The following is a 15,786-nucleotide window of genomic DNA, read 5'->3' as shown; positions in this document are numbered from 1 at the left end:
GCAGAGGCCAAGTTGTATTTGGCAGCAGTGCTTGATTGCATAGAAAAATGACAACACTACCCTTGGTACATCTATTGGCCCCAACAGGAAGGAGATGAACATATTGCAAAGGGAACAGCGAGCCTAGACCGAATCAGAGGACTCCCAGAAATTCACTGCACTCTCCATGATGTAATTACGCCATTAGGTTGGCCAGTTGAAGATTACACTTCAGAAGAAGTCAGAAGGCAGACGTCATTATCTAAATAGGTCATTCTGTACTCATTTCTTTGTTTACTTGTTTCTTGCCAGTCATCCACTGGATCATAAACCTTATGAAAGCAAAGCTCTTTTTGTCCTGTTCTTCACAAAATCCCCGTGTTTAGCACAGTCCTGGCCTTCTGGAAACCTTTGTGGAATGAATGAATGAATGAATGAATGAATGAATGAGTCATGGGGAGATGAAAGGCAGTGTTACTCTTTCTGTGGGGGGGACATGGGAAAGCTGCTTCACTCTCAAAGCAGCACACTCTCACTCATTCATGTGTTGAGTGGCAGGTGCTGGAAGTCAGAGCACCCAAGATGCAAGCTCCTGTGCCCCTGCCCTGGACCTCAGGTCTCCAACAGTTGGGCATGTGGTTGGTAAGTCTCTGAGATTTTCAGATATATCGGGGAATAGGAACTGGAGGGGGTGGATGGTACAGTCTCTGTGCCCCCCACCCCATGATCCCTAGATGACCATCCAGAAAGTATCATCAGTCAATTGGAAAGTCATGAAGAAGACATAGCCCTAGACATATTCTAGTGGGAAGGCAAGAACATGTTCTGTGTCCCCTCCTGCTTTCCAACCTAAGGTAGAGGCTTCCCCAGGCACAAGAGCACTTTCACATCACTGGTGTAGCTTTCCCAAAGCTGCCTACCTCTGCACCATCTCTGGGAAGATTCAGAAACTGCCCCATTCCAGTGGGATGGCCTGGGGGCAGAAAAATGCTCCATGTGCCTCGCAGGCAGAGATGGGAGCTTGGGGTGGCATTTGTCTAATGAAGTCACCTAGGTTTTCACGTTTAGCACTGTGGACATCCAGGCTCCTGCTCACTGCTCTCAGAGTCACCAAAAGCCTGGAATGATGAGGCTTCCTTTCAAACACTGTTTAAGAATCTTTGATGAATCCTCATCATCTGCCATCAGGCACCACGGTTTCATGATCCCCAGAGGAGTAGGGCAGGTTCCTGAAGACCTCCTGGGGCCGGTCCACCAGTGCTGGGCCACTGACTCCATGGAAGCAGTTGGCACAGCTGGCCTTTGAGACTCTGTGCCTTCAGAACCTGATGTAGTCTGGCTGTGTCCCCACCCAAAATTTCATCTTGAATTGTAATTCCTATAACCCCCATAATCTTTAAGTGCCAAGGGAGAAACCACGGGGAGGTAACTGGATCATGGGGGGCGGCTTCCCCTGTGCAGTTCTCATGATAGTGAGTCTCATGAGATCTGATGTTTTTTTAAAGTATCTGGCATTTCCCCTGCTGGCACTCACTCCGTCCTGCTGCCCTGAGAAGAAGATGTCTACCTTTCCTTTGCCTTCTGCCATGATTGTAAGTTTGCTGAGGCCTCCCCAGTAATGTGGAGCTGTGAGTCAATTAAACCTCTTCATACATTACCCAGTCTCAGGTAGTTCTTCATAGCAGTGAGAACTGACTAATACAAAACCCTATTTATTTCTCGCGTTCTTCTGCCTTCCTTTTCCAGTTACATCATTCTAATTGGTGTTCCTTTCCTACTTCTGGGTTCTTACCTCCCTTCTCATTACTGCTGTGACACATTCTCCCTCTACTGACTGGCAGCCTGCCCCTCTCCCTGGTGACTGTTCAGGCAGGCCTTGGTGACCACGTATGTTCACCCTAACCATAGACTTGACCCTTCTGCTTCAAACCCCATAGAAAAATTGGCATTTCCTTGCTATTCTGAAAGATGGGAATGGGAATTTGGATTTGAGAGAACTGTAATAGAGCTCTGACACCTTCCTAGAGCCTGGGTGGCAGACTGGGTTCTGACTGGGACCAGATTCCCCCTGTCCTTCCTCCTGGCAAGGTGTGTGTTAACTTCAGGGAGCCCAAGTCATTGTAACTCGTGTACACAGACAACTATAATCTGTGCCCAAGATGGGTCAGTGAGTCCTGGACACCCCATGAAACTAGCCGCAGCTGCCAGTGCTGGTCTGTGGTGACCCCAGGCTACGGGATTTGCCTGCCAACAGCACCACCTCCTCTCCCAGATTTATCTTGCACTATTGCGCCCACAGCTGGGCCTGTGCAGAATGTACAACATGGTGCTGATGCTGTTCAGGCTGCCAGCCCATTGGAAGCGCAGCAAATGACTTCTATTTATAGAGAAGGCATTCCTTGGCCACACACAGCACTCTTGGTCTGCTGAGAAGTCGGCCAAGTCCCTGACAAACACCAAGGGGCAAGACTGCAAGCGTCCTCTGCCAGAGAAGGCATTGTTCTGTCACACACAATGGTAGGCCGGCCCTGGCGTGATGTCAGATGAGTTGACAGTAGCAGCTGCCTGTACGTTCCCTCTCCTCGTTTACAGCTGAACTCTGCCAAACTCAGGGAGCAGTCCAGAGTTTTAGGTTTGGATTTTGGAAAATGAATTGCACCAAGAGGCCAGGACCGTTTTGGTCCAGTTGGCTTAGCAAGGAAATGGCCACAAGCCATAGGTGGTAATTTAGCAGTGGCTGCCTGAGTCTTTATGGCAATGTAACCACAAAAAAGCAGTAGAATGGGCAGCCAGGGACGTTGCAGGGCACAGTCACAGAGGCTGGCCAGGAGGTCTGATGGGGAGGCCTTTCCTTCCGGCAGACCCAGCCTCCCCTGGACTCCTCCCATTTCCCGCAGCCTAGCTGGTGGCACCCAAAACCCACGAGAGAGCTGCAACATAGAGCTGGGCTGTCTCAGGTAAATGCAGGAAGGGCTACCCCTCTGTAGGTGAGTGATACTAGCTTCCTTAGGCAGCCTTTAGGTTTCCATTCGTTAGTTAACTCTGGCTATACCTGAGAAGACAGAATAACCAGCCTGGTGGTTGAGTGTACGCTGTAGAGAAACACAGAACCAGCCTTAGTCCCAGCTCCGCCACTTGCTAGCTGTGGGACTCTGAGCTAGTTCATTCAATTTCTCCAGTCCTCAGATTTTCCACTAGTAATTTGGGATTAAATAACCCGATAAGAAAATGAACCAAGAACACAGAGAGGCAATTCATAGAATAAAAAAGACAAATGGCCAGTAAATATATGAAAATGTGTTCAAGCCCTCTAGCTGTTAGAGAACTGCAAATTAAAATAAGGCCTCATTCCTGGCAAATGTTACAAGATTGATAATGCCCAGCACTGGCACGGAGGCACTGGCACACACTATTGGCGGGAACGTAAATTGGCTCGGCCACATTAAAAGATCGTTTCTCAGTCTCTATAAAGACTTTATGTGCAAACCCTTTGACTTCACAATCCCACTTATCAAAATCTATCCTGGAGAAGTAATTGCATGTTATGGATATAGTGGTCAGTGTAACATTGCTTGTAATCTTAAATAAAAGGACAGAAAGAAAAAAGAATAGCAGAAAACCCAAGTCATGAGCAAGTAATTGCAGGTAGAGCTACGGGTTCTGAGATGGGAACAATTCCAATATACATGGTTATCTAGAAAGAATATATCAGGGGAACAATACATGTAGGCCAATCACATTATATTAAAAAATGTATATTTTCATTTTTTCTAAGTAAGGCCATGGAAAAGGTCCAGGAGGCTGCACTTTCCACTGTGCACAGTGGTTACCTCTGGGTGAGGACAGTCAGAGGGAGGGAGGGAGACTTTTTTTTTACTCCGTATACAGATGCCCCTCAACTTCATAAGCAAATATGTCATAAGTCACAGTGCATTTAACCAACCTGCCAAACATCATAGCTTAGCCCAGCCTACCTTAAACATGCTCCGAACACTTACATTAACCTACTGCTGGGCAACATCATCTCACACAAAGGCTATTTTATAATAAAGTGCTGAATAGCTCATGTAATTTTATTGAATACAGCACACTGTAAGGTGTCACTTGTTTACCCTCATGATTGTGTGGCTGATTCTTGGCAGCTGAAATCTTACCACATAGTGCTAGCCCAGGAAAAGATCAAAATTCAGAATTCAGAGATGTGCATTGCTTTTGCATCATTTTAAAGCCAAAAAATCAAAAGTTGAACTTTTGTAAGACCATCTGTACTCTATATACTTACATCTGTATTTTTGCGTTTTTTACAATATACACTGTAAGGTTACTGTTGTCCTCTATCATCCCAGTTTCTTGTAAAGCCGTCAGAACTAGACTGAATTGGGGAAGGCTGCAGCTGGAGCAGAGTGCACAGGAAATACCAGGCATTCAGATTTGGACGTGTTAAATGTCAGCCACCCATTAGAATCTTAAGTGGAGATGCTGAGCAGGCAGATGGATAGAAGAGTTTGGAGAATCACATTTGAAGACAAGGCCCCTAGGATGTATGGGCATGAGGAGGAGAGTCCCATTAATAAGATAGGGTGGGGTCCAGAGCCAAGTGTGTGGCTCTGGAATCCACCCAAGCCCTGGATTCCAATGTCTTTAACACAAATCAATTTCTGCTATGAATCTAAACAACTATAGGGTCCTAATAGATTCTTCCCACATACTGGTATCACCGGCACCTATAAAAAACTCCTTCTGTCTTATTCTTAGTACTGCTCCCTGCTTTTCCTTTGAATGTCCAGCTTGGTCTGACTGAACTCCATTGATGGTCTCTGGGTTTCCCAACTTCCCCTTCCCTTGACAGCCTGTCTTTGAATCCCCCTTCTGCAAGCTTCATGGCTGCAGAGAAGTCCCGCCAACTCCTGAGTAACTCTACCCATCCCTCACTCTATTCTTCAAGCTCCAACCCAGGACAACTCCAACATGTGTACAGTTTTTCACACAGCTGCTCATTTAATTCCCAAGAGGCAGATATATTATTAACCTCACTTTTACTGTTATCCTTCCCTCTTGACAGATGAGAAAACTGAGCGTTGTGTGTTGGGAAGTGTCTTATCTTTTACTAGAGTCTAGCAAACTACCATAAACTTAGCAACTTAAAGCAGCCCATATTGGGGCCGAGTAACATGGCTCATACCTGTAATCCTGGCAGTTTGGGAGGCCAGGACAGGAGAATCACTTGAGACTAGGAGTTCGAGACCAGCCTGAGCGATATAGCAACACCCCATCTCTATAAAAAAATTTTTTTAAATTAGCCAGGCATGGTGGCATGCACCTATAGTCCCAGCTACTCTGGAGGCTGAGGCTTGAGCCTAGGAACTTGAGGCTGCAGTGAGCTATGATTGCCACTGCACTCTAGCCTGGGCAACAGGGTAAGAAAAAGAAAATACAACAACAAAAACACATTATCTCACAGTTTCTGTGCCTCAGGAATCTGGGTGTGTCTCCGCAGAATCCTCTGCTTCGGGATCTCTCATGAGACTGCAATCCAGGTGTCAGCTAGGGCTGGGGGCTCATCTGGAAGCTCAGCCGGGCAAGGATCTGCCTCTAAGGCATTCCACCGTTGTTGACAGAATTCAGTTCCACCTGAGCAGTTAGACCAAGGGCCTTAGTTCCTGCCAGCTGTTGGCTGGAGGTCACTGTCAGTTCCTTGCCACATGGGCCTGCTTACTTTATCAATGTGTGTGACCCGAGAAGGCACTAGAGAATCTGCTGGTAAGGGAGGCTACAATCTCTTGAAACCTAATCTCAGAAGTAACACCCCATCACCTTTGGTTAGAAGCAAGTTGCTAGACCAGCCCACACTTAAGAGGAGGCACCCCCACTACACAGGGTGTGAATACAAGGAGCAGGTCACAGGTCATCCTAGTGTCAGCCCACACAGGACAGAACACCTGGGATTTGGGCATAGGCTTGTCGACCTCCAATGCTTGGCTGCTTCCTTCTATGCAACCCTGGATCCTCCATGATTGTGCTCTGCTGTGGCCTGAACATATAGGGAACAATGATAGTTCTTTCTTCATGTGACTCTAGTAAGTACTCTTTTAGCCAGGGATGTTGAGTAATCTGGTTTTAACAATAGAAACATGGGACTTGCAAATTAGCATGGGTTTCCAAAACAGAATGCAATTTAAAGCTGAGAAGCTGAAATGATAAACAGAGGAACAAATGGTGTTCTGTCTATAAAAGCAGCTGATAAAAATGCTGTCACCTTTCAAACCAGTCCTGCACCCCACAGACCACAGGTAAATCATCTCTCTCTACCCAGACGCACAAACTGGCCATGTGTGTAACACTGCCACTCCAGGAAGGAGGCGGGCCAGAGGAGCAGGAGAGAGCCAGCCACCACCTCACCAGCCTTCTCTGTGGGTTGCCTTCTCCTAGGCCCTTTGAGTGGAAACAGCCCAGTCCCTGATCAAAGAGTGCCCTGCAGTGACAGCTGGGAAAGATGGCAGGTATCAGCCTTCTCGCCCCATCTCTGCCACCACTGCTCCCTGAAAACTTCTGGCAGGGATGATTCCAGCGCTGTGGCTTCTCGGCAACCCAGCTTCAATCTCGGGCACCCCTCTCCTCCCAAGCCTGTTTCTCAGGCTGCCACTGAGTGGACTCTCTTTTCAGTGCTCCTCAGAAGAGTTACTCCAGTTCCCAAGACCACCCCGATTCATCTCCTCAACTGGGACTTTCTATCTGTAGTTCGACCCCAAATTGTATATTGATTTAATAAATATTTATTGAAACTTGCTAAAGGTCATATATATCCTTCTAAAGCACTGAAAAAGATATTCCTTATACATGGGCATATATGTACATAAATACCTGTAATATAGAGGCTAAGAGCATGGTTTTAAAATTAGATCTCGTCATTTAGTAACAGTGAGCTTTACTTTGGCAGATTACTCAAACTTTCTGAGTCCCAGTTTCCTTTTCTGTAACGTGGACATCATTATTCCTACCTCACAGGATCAGTGTGAGAAGAAAGTGAAATAATAATTTGTGTGCGGGGCTTAGCACTGTGCCTAAAACATAATAAATACTTAACAGCACTTCTGCGTAATCAGCACAGGACAGACCATTCCCAAAGATTTCCACTCCCACCAAATCATAGGCTCTTAGAAGGCTAAAACCACAACTGTCTTGTTCATCCTTATATCCCTAACACTTGACACAATGCCTGGCACATGGTAAGTGCTTAATAAACATTTCTGCAATGAGTTAATAAGTGAATAAGTAATACTGCAGTTAATGACAAAAATATTTGTCTGGTGCAACTTTCCAAGGAGCTTAAAGATCTCTCAATATTATTTAATTAGGTTTTAAAGTTCACCTTGGGGCCAGGCATAGTGACTCATGCCTCTAATCCCAGTATTTTGGGAGGCAGAGGTGGGAGGATCTCTTGAGTCCAGGAGTTCAAGATCAGACTGGGCAACAAAGCAAGGCTCCGTCTCTACCAAAAAAATATGAAAAATTATCCAGGCATGGCAGTTGTACCTGTAGTCCTAGCTAGTCAGGAGGCTGAGGTGGGGGAAAATTGCTTGAACCCAGGAGTTCAAGGATGTAGTGAACTATGATCACATGACTGCTCCAGCCTGGGCAACAGAGCAGGACTCGAACTCTAAAAAAAAAAAACAAAAAAAAAAACCCCCACAAAAAAACAAAGTTCACCTAGGATGGCAAGTAAAAGGTTTGACCATTTACTTAGGCCTTTGACCAAGGTGTAAAGGACTAAACTTGACTTGCCTAAAACCATGCAATAAATCTGGTTATAGATTGGCGTGGCTACAGGGTTGGCATTCAGATTCTTGTACTCATAGCTCCCTATTCCTACACATCTAGTGTATTGAGACCATCTTCCTAGCCTGACTGACTTGCCAATAGAGAAAAGCCCCTCTGAACTCCAAAATTTGAGGACTTTCTAATTCTCTGTGACCATGACTCACTTTGTAAGGAACCAATAAGTTGTCCCAGGCCTTGGCGCTGAGCCAATGGTGGAGCAAAAGCCAGCTGCCTGCTGTCCATTAGTCCAAAAGTAGGATCTGACATGCCTGCAGAGTCCATCCAGCACCCTAGGGTTGATTTCCCTGGGGGGTGGTGTTAGCCACTCAGGATGACCAGTAGCCATTCCTGGAGAATGAGAACAAATCTCAGAATAACATGATCTGCCTCTAGTCCCAGCTTCATTAGCTCCACTTGACCTTGGACAAGTTACTTAACTTCTTTTCACTTTCATTTTCTTATGTGAACAGAAGGTAAAGTAACACCTTGTAAGGACTGAATAATATGATGTCTGACAAAAGGCACCATGCCCAGCCCAGTTCCTAGAGACTGTGAAGTGTGGATCTGAATGCAGGGCTGGTGTTAATCATCCTTTGTGCGGAGCAGCCCAGGAAAATCTTCTGGTCTCCTGTTTCCCTCTCATAGTCCAGTCCAATTCCCATTGGCACTTTGGGCAAGGCAGTGATTTTCAAGATTTATCTCAGAGCATAACTCTTTTGTCAAGCAAACTTAATATGGAATGGAACGGAAGTATATAAAACTGATAAAGCTGAGCTCACTTGTCAAAGCAGAGCTGGGGACAACTTAGATCTCTCTTTGTGATTTGCCCCTCCTCATTTTGCAGTGGCCTCCCATACATTTCCATGAGCCCCCCAGACTTCCCAGAACTTGGATGGAATACAACTAAACTAAAGTAGTATTCTAGATGGTCTCTGTCAAATTAATAACAATATCAACACATTATTATAATTTAAATGCTAGCTATAATTTATTATTATTATTACAGCTAACATTTACTACAGTTGTTCTCAAACTTTAGCTTACATCAGAATCACCTGGAAACCTCATTAAAACACAGATTAATGGACCTTACCCCCAGAGTTTCTGATTCAAAAAGTCTAAGGTGGAGCCGATAATCTGCATGTCTAACACGTAACTGACTAGTGATGGTGATGCTGGAGTGTGCGAAGACACTCTGAGAACTGATGATTTACTGTGAGCTAAGTGCTAAGCATTCTATGTGGAGACTGTTTTTAATGCTCACAACCACACGATGAAATAGGTATTGTACTATTTACATCCCTTATTTACAGATGAGGAAACTAACCGTCTAAGTAACTTGCTCCAGGTCTTACTTTCTAAGTGGCAGATTCCAATCCAGGTCTGACTCCAAAGTCCTCACTCCTAACCACGATGTTAAAATGTTAAAATAGAAACCTATTATAAGGAATAGGTCCACTCATTTGCATTCATTAACCAGTATAAATAAGTTCATGTAATGAACTGCTCTGAAAGAAAGGGTTCTAAGGTAGTTGAGGTTTGATGAAGAACAAATAAAACAAACAAATCAGGAAGGTTTGAGTAACAGGCCATTGCTTATCATAGTCTGCAAGGTATTTCAAGAATTTGATCAAGACAGACAGTACTTGTGACAAAAGATAGAAAATTTGGTCAAAAAGACAAATTTCACTTTATTAATTATTCATTTAGTCACTAGTTTATAAAATGTTTATTGAATACATACAACAAGCTGGGGGCTGTTTGGTGCTGAAAATATGAGGGAGAGTAAAAGTAGCCATGGTTCATGACCCTCAAAGCTTACAGACCCCTCAAAGCAACAATATTAAGCTTAGTAACAATTTTGCCCAAGTCATGAAATCTTGACATTCAGCTTTGGCCACATGGTTCTCTCAGGTCCCAGCTTTTTTGGTTCTGACTCTTCTGAATCTTATTATCTTGTATTATTCACTCTATCTGTTGACCTAATACATTTCCATTCTGATATGTGCAGTTCAGCACAATCCTAACATCATGAACTCAAAAGCCTGCCTTGTTAATAGATTTTTTTTTTTTAATGTTGACTATGGACAAGATTTGGCTTGTGTGTGATAATTGGTAACTATACGACTAACAGGAGGAGGTTTTATAATTGGTCTGCTCTTGTGTTCTTACTCATCATTGCTAATTACCCAGTGTGTCTGATATGCCAGATGGATATTTAATAAATGGTCTAATGATTGGATCTGAAATAACATATTCAGATTCAAGAGAACCATGGTCCTGGGAGGGAGGTCACACAGTTCTCCATTCTGCCATCCAGCACCATTGCTTTTAGATGAAGTTTGATGAGGCTGAATTAGATCCTGACAATTGTATGGCTTTTTTTTTTTTTTTTTTTTTTTTTTTTAATTCCAAGGAAATTTTCTTTCATGGGCTTACCATGATTTCTATGAGAACTCATTTTGGGGAAAATCCTCAGTCTTACTTGTTCCAAGTTGGATTTCCTTACTCTGGCGAAGTTATGACCTATTAAAAAAGGGGAGACGGTAAATTGTGACAACTGAGAAGCCAAGTTTCAGGGACCCGTGTTGTCTTAGTCTGCTTTGTGTTACTGTAAGAGAATACTTGAGACTGGGTGATTTACACAGAGAGCCGGCATCTGCTCAGGTGCTGATGAGGGCTTTCATGCTGCGTCACAACATGGCGGAAGGTCAAAGGGGAAGCGGAAATGTGCCACGGGGCAAAATCCAAGGGGCATCCTGGCTTGATACCAACGCACTCTTGTAGGAACAAATCCCTTCCCTGATCCAGCCTTCCCAGAGTGAGATCTCACTGTCCACTGCAGTAAAGGCACTGAGGTATTTATAAAGCATCTGCCCCTATGACCCAAACGCCTCCTCCTAGGCCTTACCTCCTAACACTACCCCATTGGGAATCAAATGTCAACATCACTTTTGGTGAGGACAAACTATATCCAAACCATAGCACATGTGAAGGAAAAAAAGAAGAAGGAAGAGTAGAAAGGCTGTAGTAAGAAATTCATGATCGATGCGAAACATGGAGTTTTCACAACCAGCTAAAGAAACGCTATAGGCTGTCTCCTAGAGACACACATTTCTGCCATCTAATCTGCACATTTGTTTACATTAAAAAACAAAACTAAATTTAAGCTTCAAAGTAAAAGCTCAACATTTAGGGAGACATATGGGCTATTTGCTTTGAACGAGGGGCAGGAGCCAGCCTTCTCCGAGTTGGCCCAGAGAAAATTTTTGAAACACAGAAATGTAATAATAAGTGGCACATGGGATGTGGGGGATGAAATCAGCACTTTCAAAAAGAAAAGAATGAAGAGAATAATAATAATAAGCCAACACATTCAGTTCTTTTTGTTAATGTCAAATTTTACTCACCAATCTTAACAGATCTACTAGTGATTACTCTTATTTGGGTATTTCCAGTGGAAAATTATCCAGTTTGTGAAAAGTCTCAGTCATTTGTTATGAAGGACACAGCTTTCATTTTGTCCCAAAATTAGATGGGACTGAATTACCCCCACCAAGATGATTCAAGCTGCCTACTCATGCCCAGCTCTGCCCTTGCTTTTGGCAGGGTACAGCATGGCATTTAGCCTTGGCGTTATCCCTGATTGCTTGGCCAGGCCTACATCAGAGTTAACGGGGGAGGAGGAGGAGAAGAAGGAGGAGTTGGTATAGATGAATATTGAAGAGCGTAGGATTTGGAGCCAGAAGGACTTGGGTTCAAAGTTCAAATTTGCCTCTTACTATGTAAGCTTCAAGTTCTAAATAAATCTTAATAATAACATGAGCTTATTACAAAGATTTGATGAGATATTATACACTAAGGGCTTAGTTCAGTACATGGCATGTGACATGTAATGGTACCTGTTGTTGCTGGGAGTCTTGATCTTAGTATGGGTGGTTTAAAAGAAGAAAGTAAGTGGGTCAGTCTTAGTTTCTTTTTTTTTTTTTTTTTTTTTTTAATTTATTTATTATTATTAAACTTCAAGTTGTAGGGTACATGTGCACAACGTGCAGGTTTGCTACATATGTATACTTGTGCCATGTTGGTGTGCTGCACCCATCAACTCGTCATTTACATCAGGTATAACTCCCAATGCAATCCCTCCCCGCTCCTTCCTCCCCATGATAGGCCCCGGTGTGTGATGTTCCCCTTCCCGAGTCCAAGTGATCTCATTGTTCAGTTCCCACCTACGAGTGAGAACATGCGGTGTTTGGTTTTCTGTTCTTGTGATAGTTTGCTAAGAATGATGGTTTCCAGCTGCATCCATGTCCCTACAAAGGACACAAACTCATCCTTTTTTATGGCTGCATAGTATTCCATGGTGTATATGTGCCACATTTTCTTAATCCAATCTGTCACTGATGGACATTTGGGTTGATTCCAAGTCTTTGCTATTGTGAATCGTGCTGCAATAAACATACGTGTGCATGTGTCCTTATAGCAGCATAATTTATAATCCTTTGGGTATATACCCAGTAATGGGATGGCTGGGTCATATGGTACATCTAGTTCTAGATCCTTGAGGAATCGCCATACTGTTTTCCATAATGGTTGAACTAGTTTACAATCCCACCAACAGTGTAAAAGTGTTCCTATTTCTCCACATCCTCTCCAGCACCTGTTGTTTCCTGACTTTTTAATGATCGCCATTCTAACTGGTGTGAGATGGTATCTCATTGTGGTTTTGATTTGCATTTCTCTGATGGCCAGTGATGATGAGCATTTTTTCATGTGTCTGTTGGCTGTATGAATGTCTTCTTTTGAGAAATGTCTGTTCATATCCTTTGCCCACTTTTGGATGGGGTTGTTTGTTTTTTTCTTGTAAATTTGTTTGAGTTCTTTGTAGGTTCTGGTTATTAGCCCTTTGTCAGATGAGTAGATTGGAAAAATTTTCTCCCATTCTGTAGGTTGCCTGCTCACTCTGATGGTAGTTTCTTTTGCTGTGCAGAAGCTCTTTAGTTTGATGAGATCCCATTTGTCAATTTTGGCTTTTGCTGCCGTTGCTTTTGGTGTTTTAGACATGAAGTCTTTGCCCATGCCTATGTCCTGAATGGTACTACCTAGGTTTTCCTCTAGGATTTTTATGGTATTAGGTCTAACATTTAAGTCTCTAATCCATCTTGAATTAATTTTCGTATAAGGAGTAAGGAAAGGATCCAGTTTCAGCTTTCTACTTATGGCTAGCCAGTTTTCCCAGCACCATTTATTAAATAGGGAATCCTTTCCCCATTTCTTGTTTCTCTCAGGTTTGTCAAAGATCAGATGGCTGTAGATGTGTGGTATTATTTCTGAGGACTCTGTTCTGTTCCATTGGTCTATATCTCTGTTTTGGTACCAGTACCATGCTGTTTTGGTTACTGTAGCCTTGTAGTATAGTTTGAAGTCGGGTAGCGTGATGCCTCCAGCTTTGTTCTTTTGACTTAGGATTGTCTTGGAGATGCGGGCTCTTTTTTGGTTCCATATGAACTTTAAAGTAGTTTTTTCCAATTCTGTGAAGAAGCTCATTGGTAGCTTGATGGGGATGGCATTGAATCTATAAATTACCTTGGGCAGTATGGCCATTTTCACGATATTGATTCTTCCTATCCATGAGCATGGTATGTTCTTCCATTTGTTTGTGTCCTCTTTGATTTCACTGAGCAGTGGTTTGTAGTTCTCCTTGAAGAGGTCCTTTACATCCCTTGGAAGTTGGATTCCTAGGTATTTTATTCTCTCTGAAGCAATTGTGAATGGAAGTTCATTCCTGATTTGGCTCTCTGTTTGACTGTCACTGGTGTATAAGAATGCTTGTGATTTCTGCACATTAATTTTGTATCCTGAGACTTTGCTGAAGTTGCTTATCAGCTTAAGGAGATTTTGGGCTGAGACAATGGGGTTTTCTAAATATACAATCATGTCGTCTGCAAACAGGGACAATTTGACTTCTTCTTTTCCTAACTGAATCCCCTTGATTTCTTTCTCTTGCCTGATTGCCCTAGCCAGAACTTCCAACACTATGTTGAATAGGAGTGGTGAGAGAGGGCATCCCTGTCTTGTGCCAGTTTTCAAAGGGAATTTTTCCAGTTTTTGCCCATTCAGTATGATATTGGCTGTGGGTTTGTCATAAATAGCTCTTATGATTTTGAGGTACGTTCCATCAATACCGAATTTATTGAGCGTTTTTAGCATGAAGGGCTGTTGAATTTTGTCAAAAGCCTTTTCTGCATCTATTGAGATAATGATGTGGTTCTTGTCTTTGGTTCTGTTTATATGCTGGATTATGTTTATTGATTTGCGAATGTTGAACCAGCCTTGCATCCCAGGGATGAAGCCCACTTGATCATGGTGGATAAGCTTTTTGATGTGCTGCTGAATCCGGTTTGCCAGTATTTTATTGAGGATTTTTGCATCGATGTTCATCAGGGATATTGGTCTAAAATTCTCTTTTTTTGTTGTGTCTCTGCCAGGCTTTGGTATCAGGATGATGTTGGCCTCATAAAATGAGTTAGGGAGGATTCCCTCTTTTTCTATTGATTGGAATAGTTTCAGAAGGAATGGTACCAGCTCCTCCTTGTACCTCTGGTAGAATTCAGCTGTGAATCCATCTGGTCCTGGACTTTTTTTGGTTGGTAGGCTATTAATTATTGCCTCAATTTCAGAGCCTACTATTGGTCTATTCAGGGATTCAACTTCTTCCTGGTTTAGTCTTGGAAGAGTGTAAGTGTCCAGGAAATTATCCATTTCTTCTAGATTTTCCAGTTTATTTGCGTAGAGGTGTTTATAGTATTCTCTGATGATAGTTTGTATTTCTGTGGGGTCGGTGGTGATATCCCCTTTATCATTTTTAATTGCGTCGATTTGATTCTTCTCTCTTTTCTTCTTTATTAGTCTTGCTAGTGGTCTGTCAATTTTGTTGATCTTTTCAAAAAACCAACTCCTAGATTCATTGATTTTTTGGAGGGTTTTTTGTGTCTCTATCTCCTTCAGTTCTGCTCTGATCTTAGTTATTTCTTGCCTTCTGCTAGCTTTCGAATGTGTTTGCTCTTGCTTCTCTAGTTCTTTTAATTGCGATGTTAGAGTGTCAATTTTAGATCTTTCCTGCTTTCTCTTGTGGGCATTTAGTGCTATAAATTTCCCTCTACACACTGCTTTAAATGTGTCCCAGAGATTCTGGTATGTTGTATCTTTATTCTCATTGGTTTCAAAGAACATCTTTATTTCTGCCTTCATTTCGTTATGTACCCAGTAGTCATTCAGGAGCAGGTTGTTCAGTTTCCATGTAGTTGAGCGGTTTTGATTGAGTTTCTTAGTCCTGAGTTCTAATTTGATTGCACTGTGGTCTGAGAGACAGTTTGTTATAATTTCTGTTCTTGCACATTTGCTGAGGAGTGCTTTACTTCCGATTACGTGGTCAATTTTGGAGTAAGTACGATGTGGTGCTGAGAAGAATGTATATTCTGTTGATTTGGGGTGGAGAGTTCTATAGATGTCTATTAGGTCTGCTTGCTGCAGAGATGAGTTCAATTCCTGGATATCCTTGTTAACTTTCTGTCTCGTTGATCTGTCTAATGTTGACAGTGGAGTGTTGAAGTCTCCCATTATTATTGTATGGGAGTCTAAGTCTCTTTGTAAGTCTCTAAGGACTTGCTTTATGAATCTGGGTGCTCCTGTATTGGGTGCATATATATTTAGGATAGTTAGCTCTTCCTGTTGAATTGATCCCTTTACCATTATGTAATGGCCTTCTTTGTCTCTTTTGATCTTTGATGGTTTAAAGTCTGTTTTATCAGAGACTAGTATTGCAACCCCCGCTTTTTTGTGTTCTCCATTTGCTTGGTAAATCTTCCTCCATCCCTTTATTTTGAGCCTATGTATGTCTCTGCGTGTGAGATGGGTCTCCTGAATACAGCAGACTGATGGGTCTTGACTCTTTATCCAGTTTGCCAGTCTGTGTCTTTTAATTGGAGC

The sequence above is a fragment of the Chlorocebus sabaeus genome, chromosome 21, assembly GCF_047675955.1.
Source record: "Chlorocebus sabaeus isolate Y175 chromosome 21, mChlSab1.0.hap1, whole genome shotgun sequence".
In the NCBI taxonomy this organism is placed as follows: domain Eukaryota; kingdom Metazoa; phylum Chordata; class Mammalia; order Primates; family Cercopithecidae; genus Chlorocebus; species Chlorocebus sabaeus.
This window is presented reverse-complemented; position numbering follows the sequence as displayed.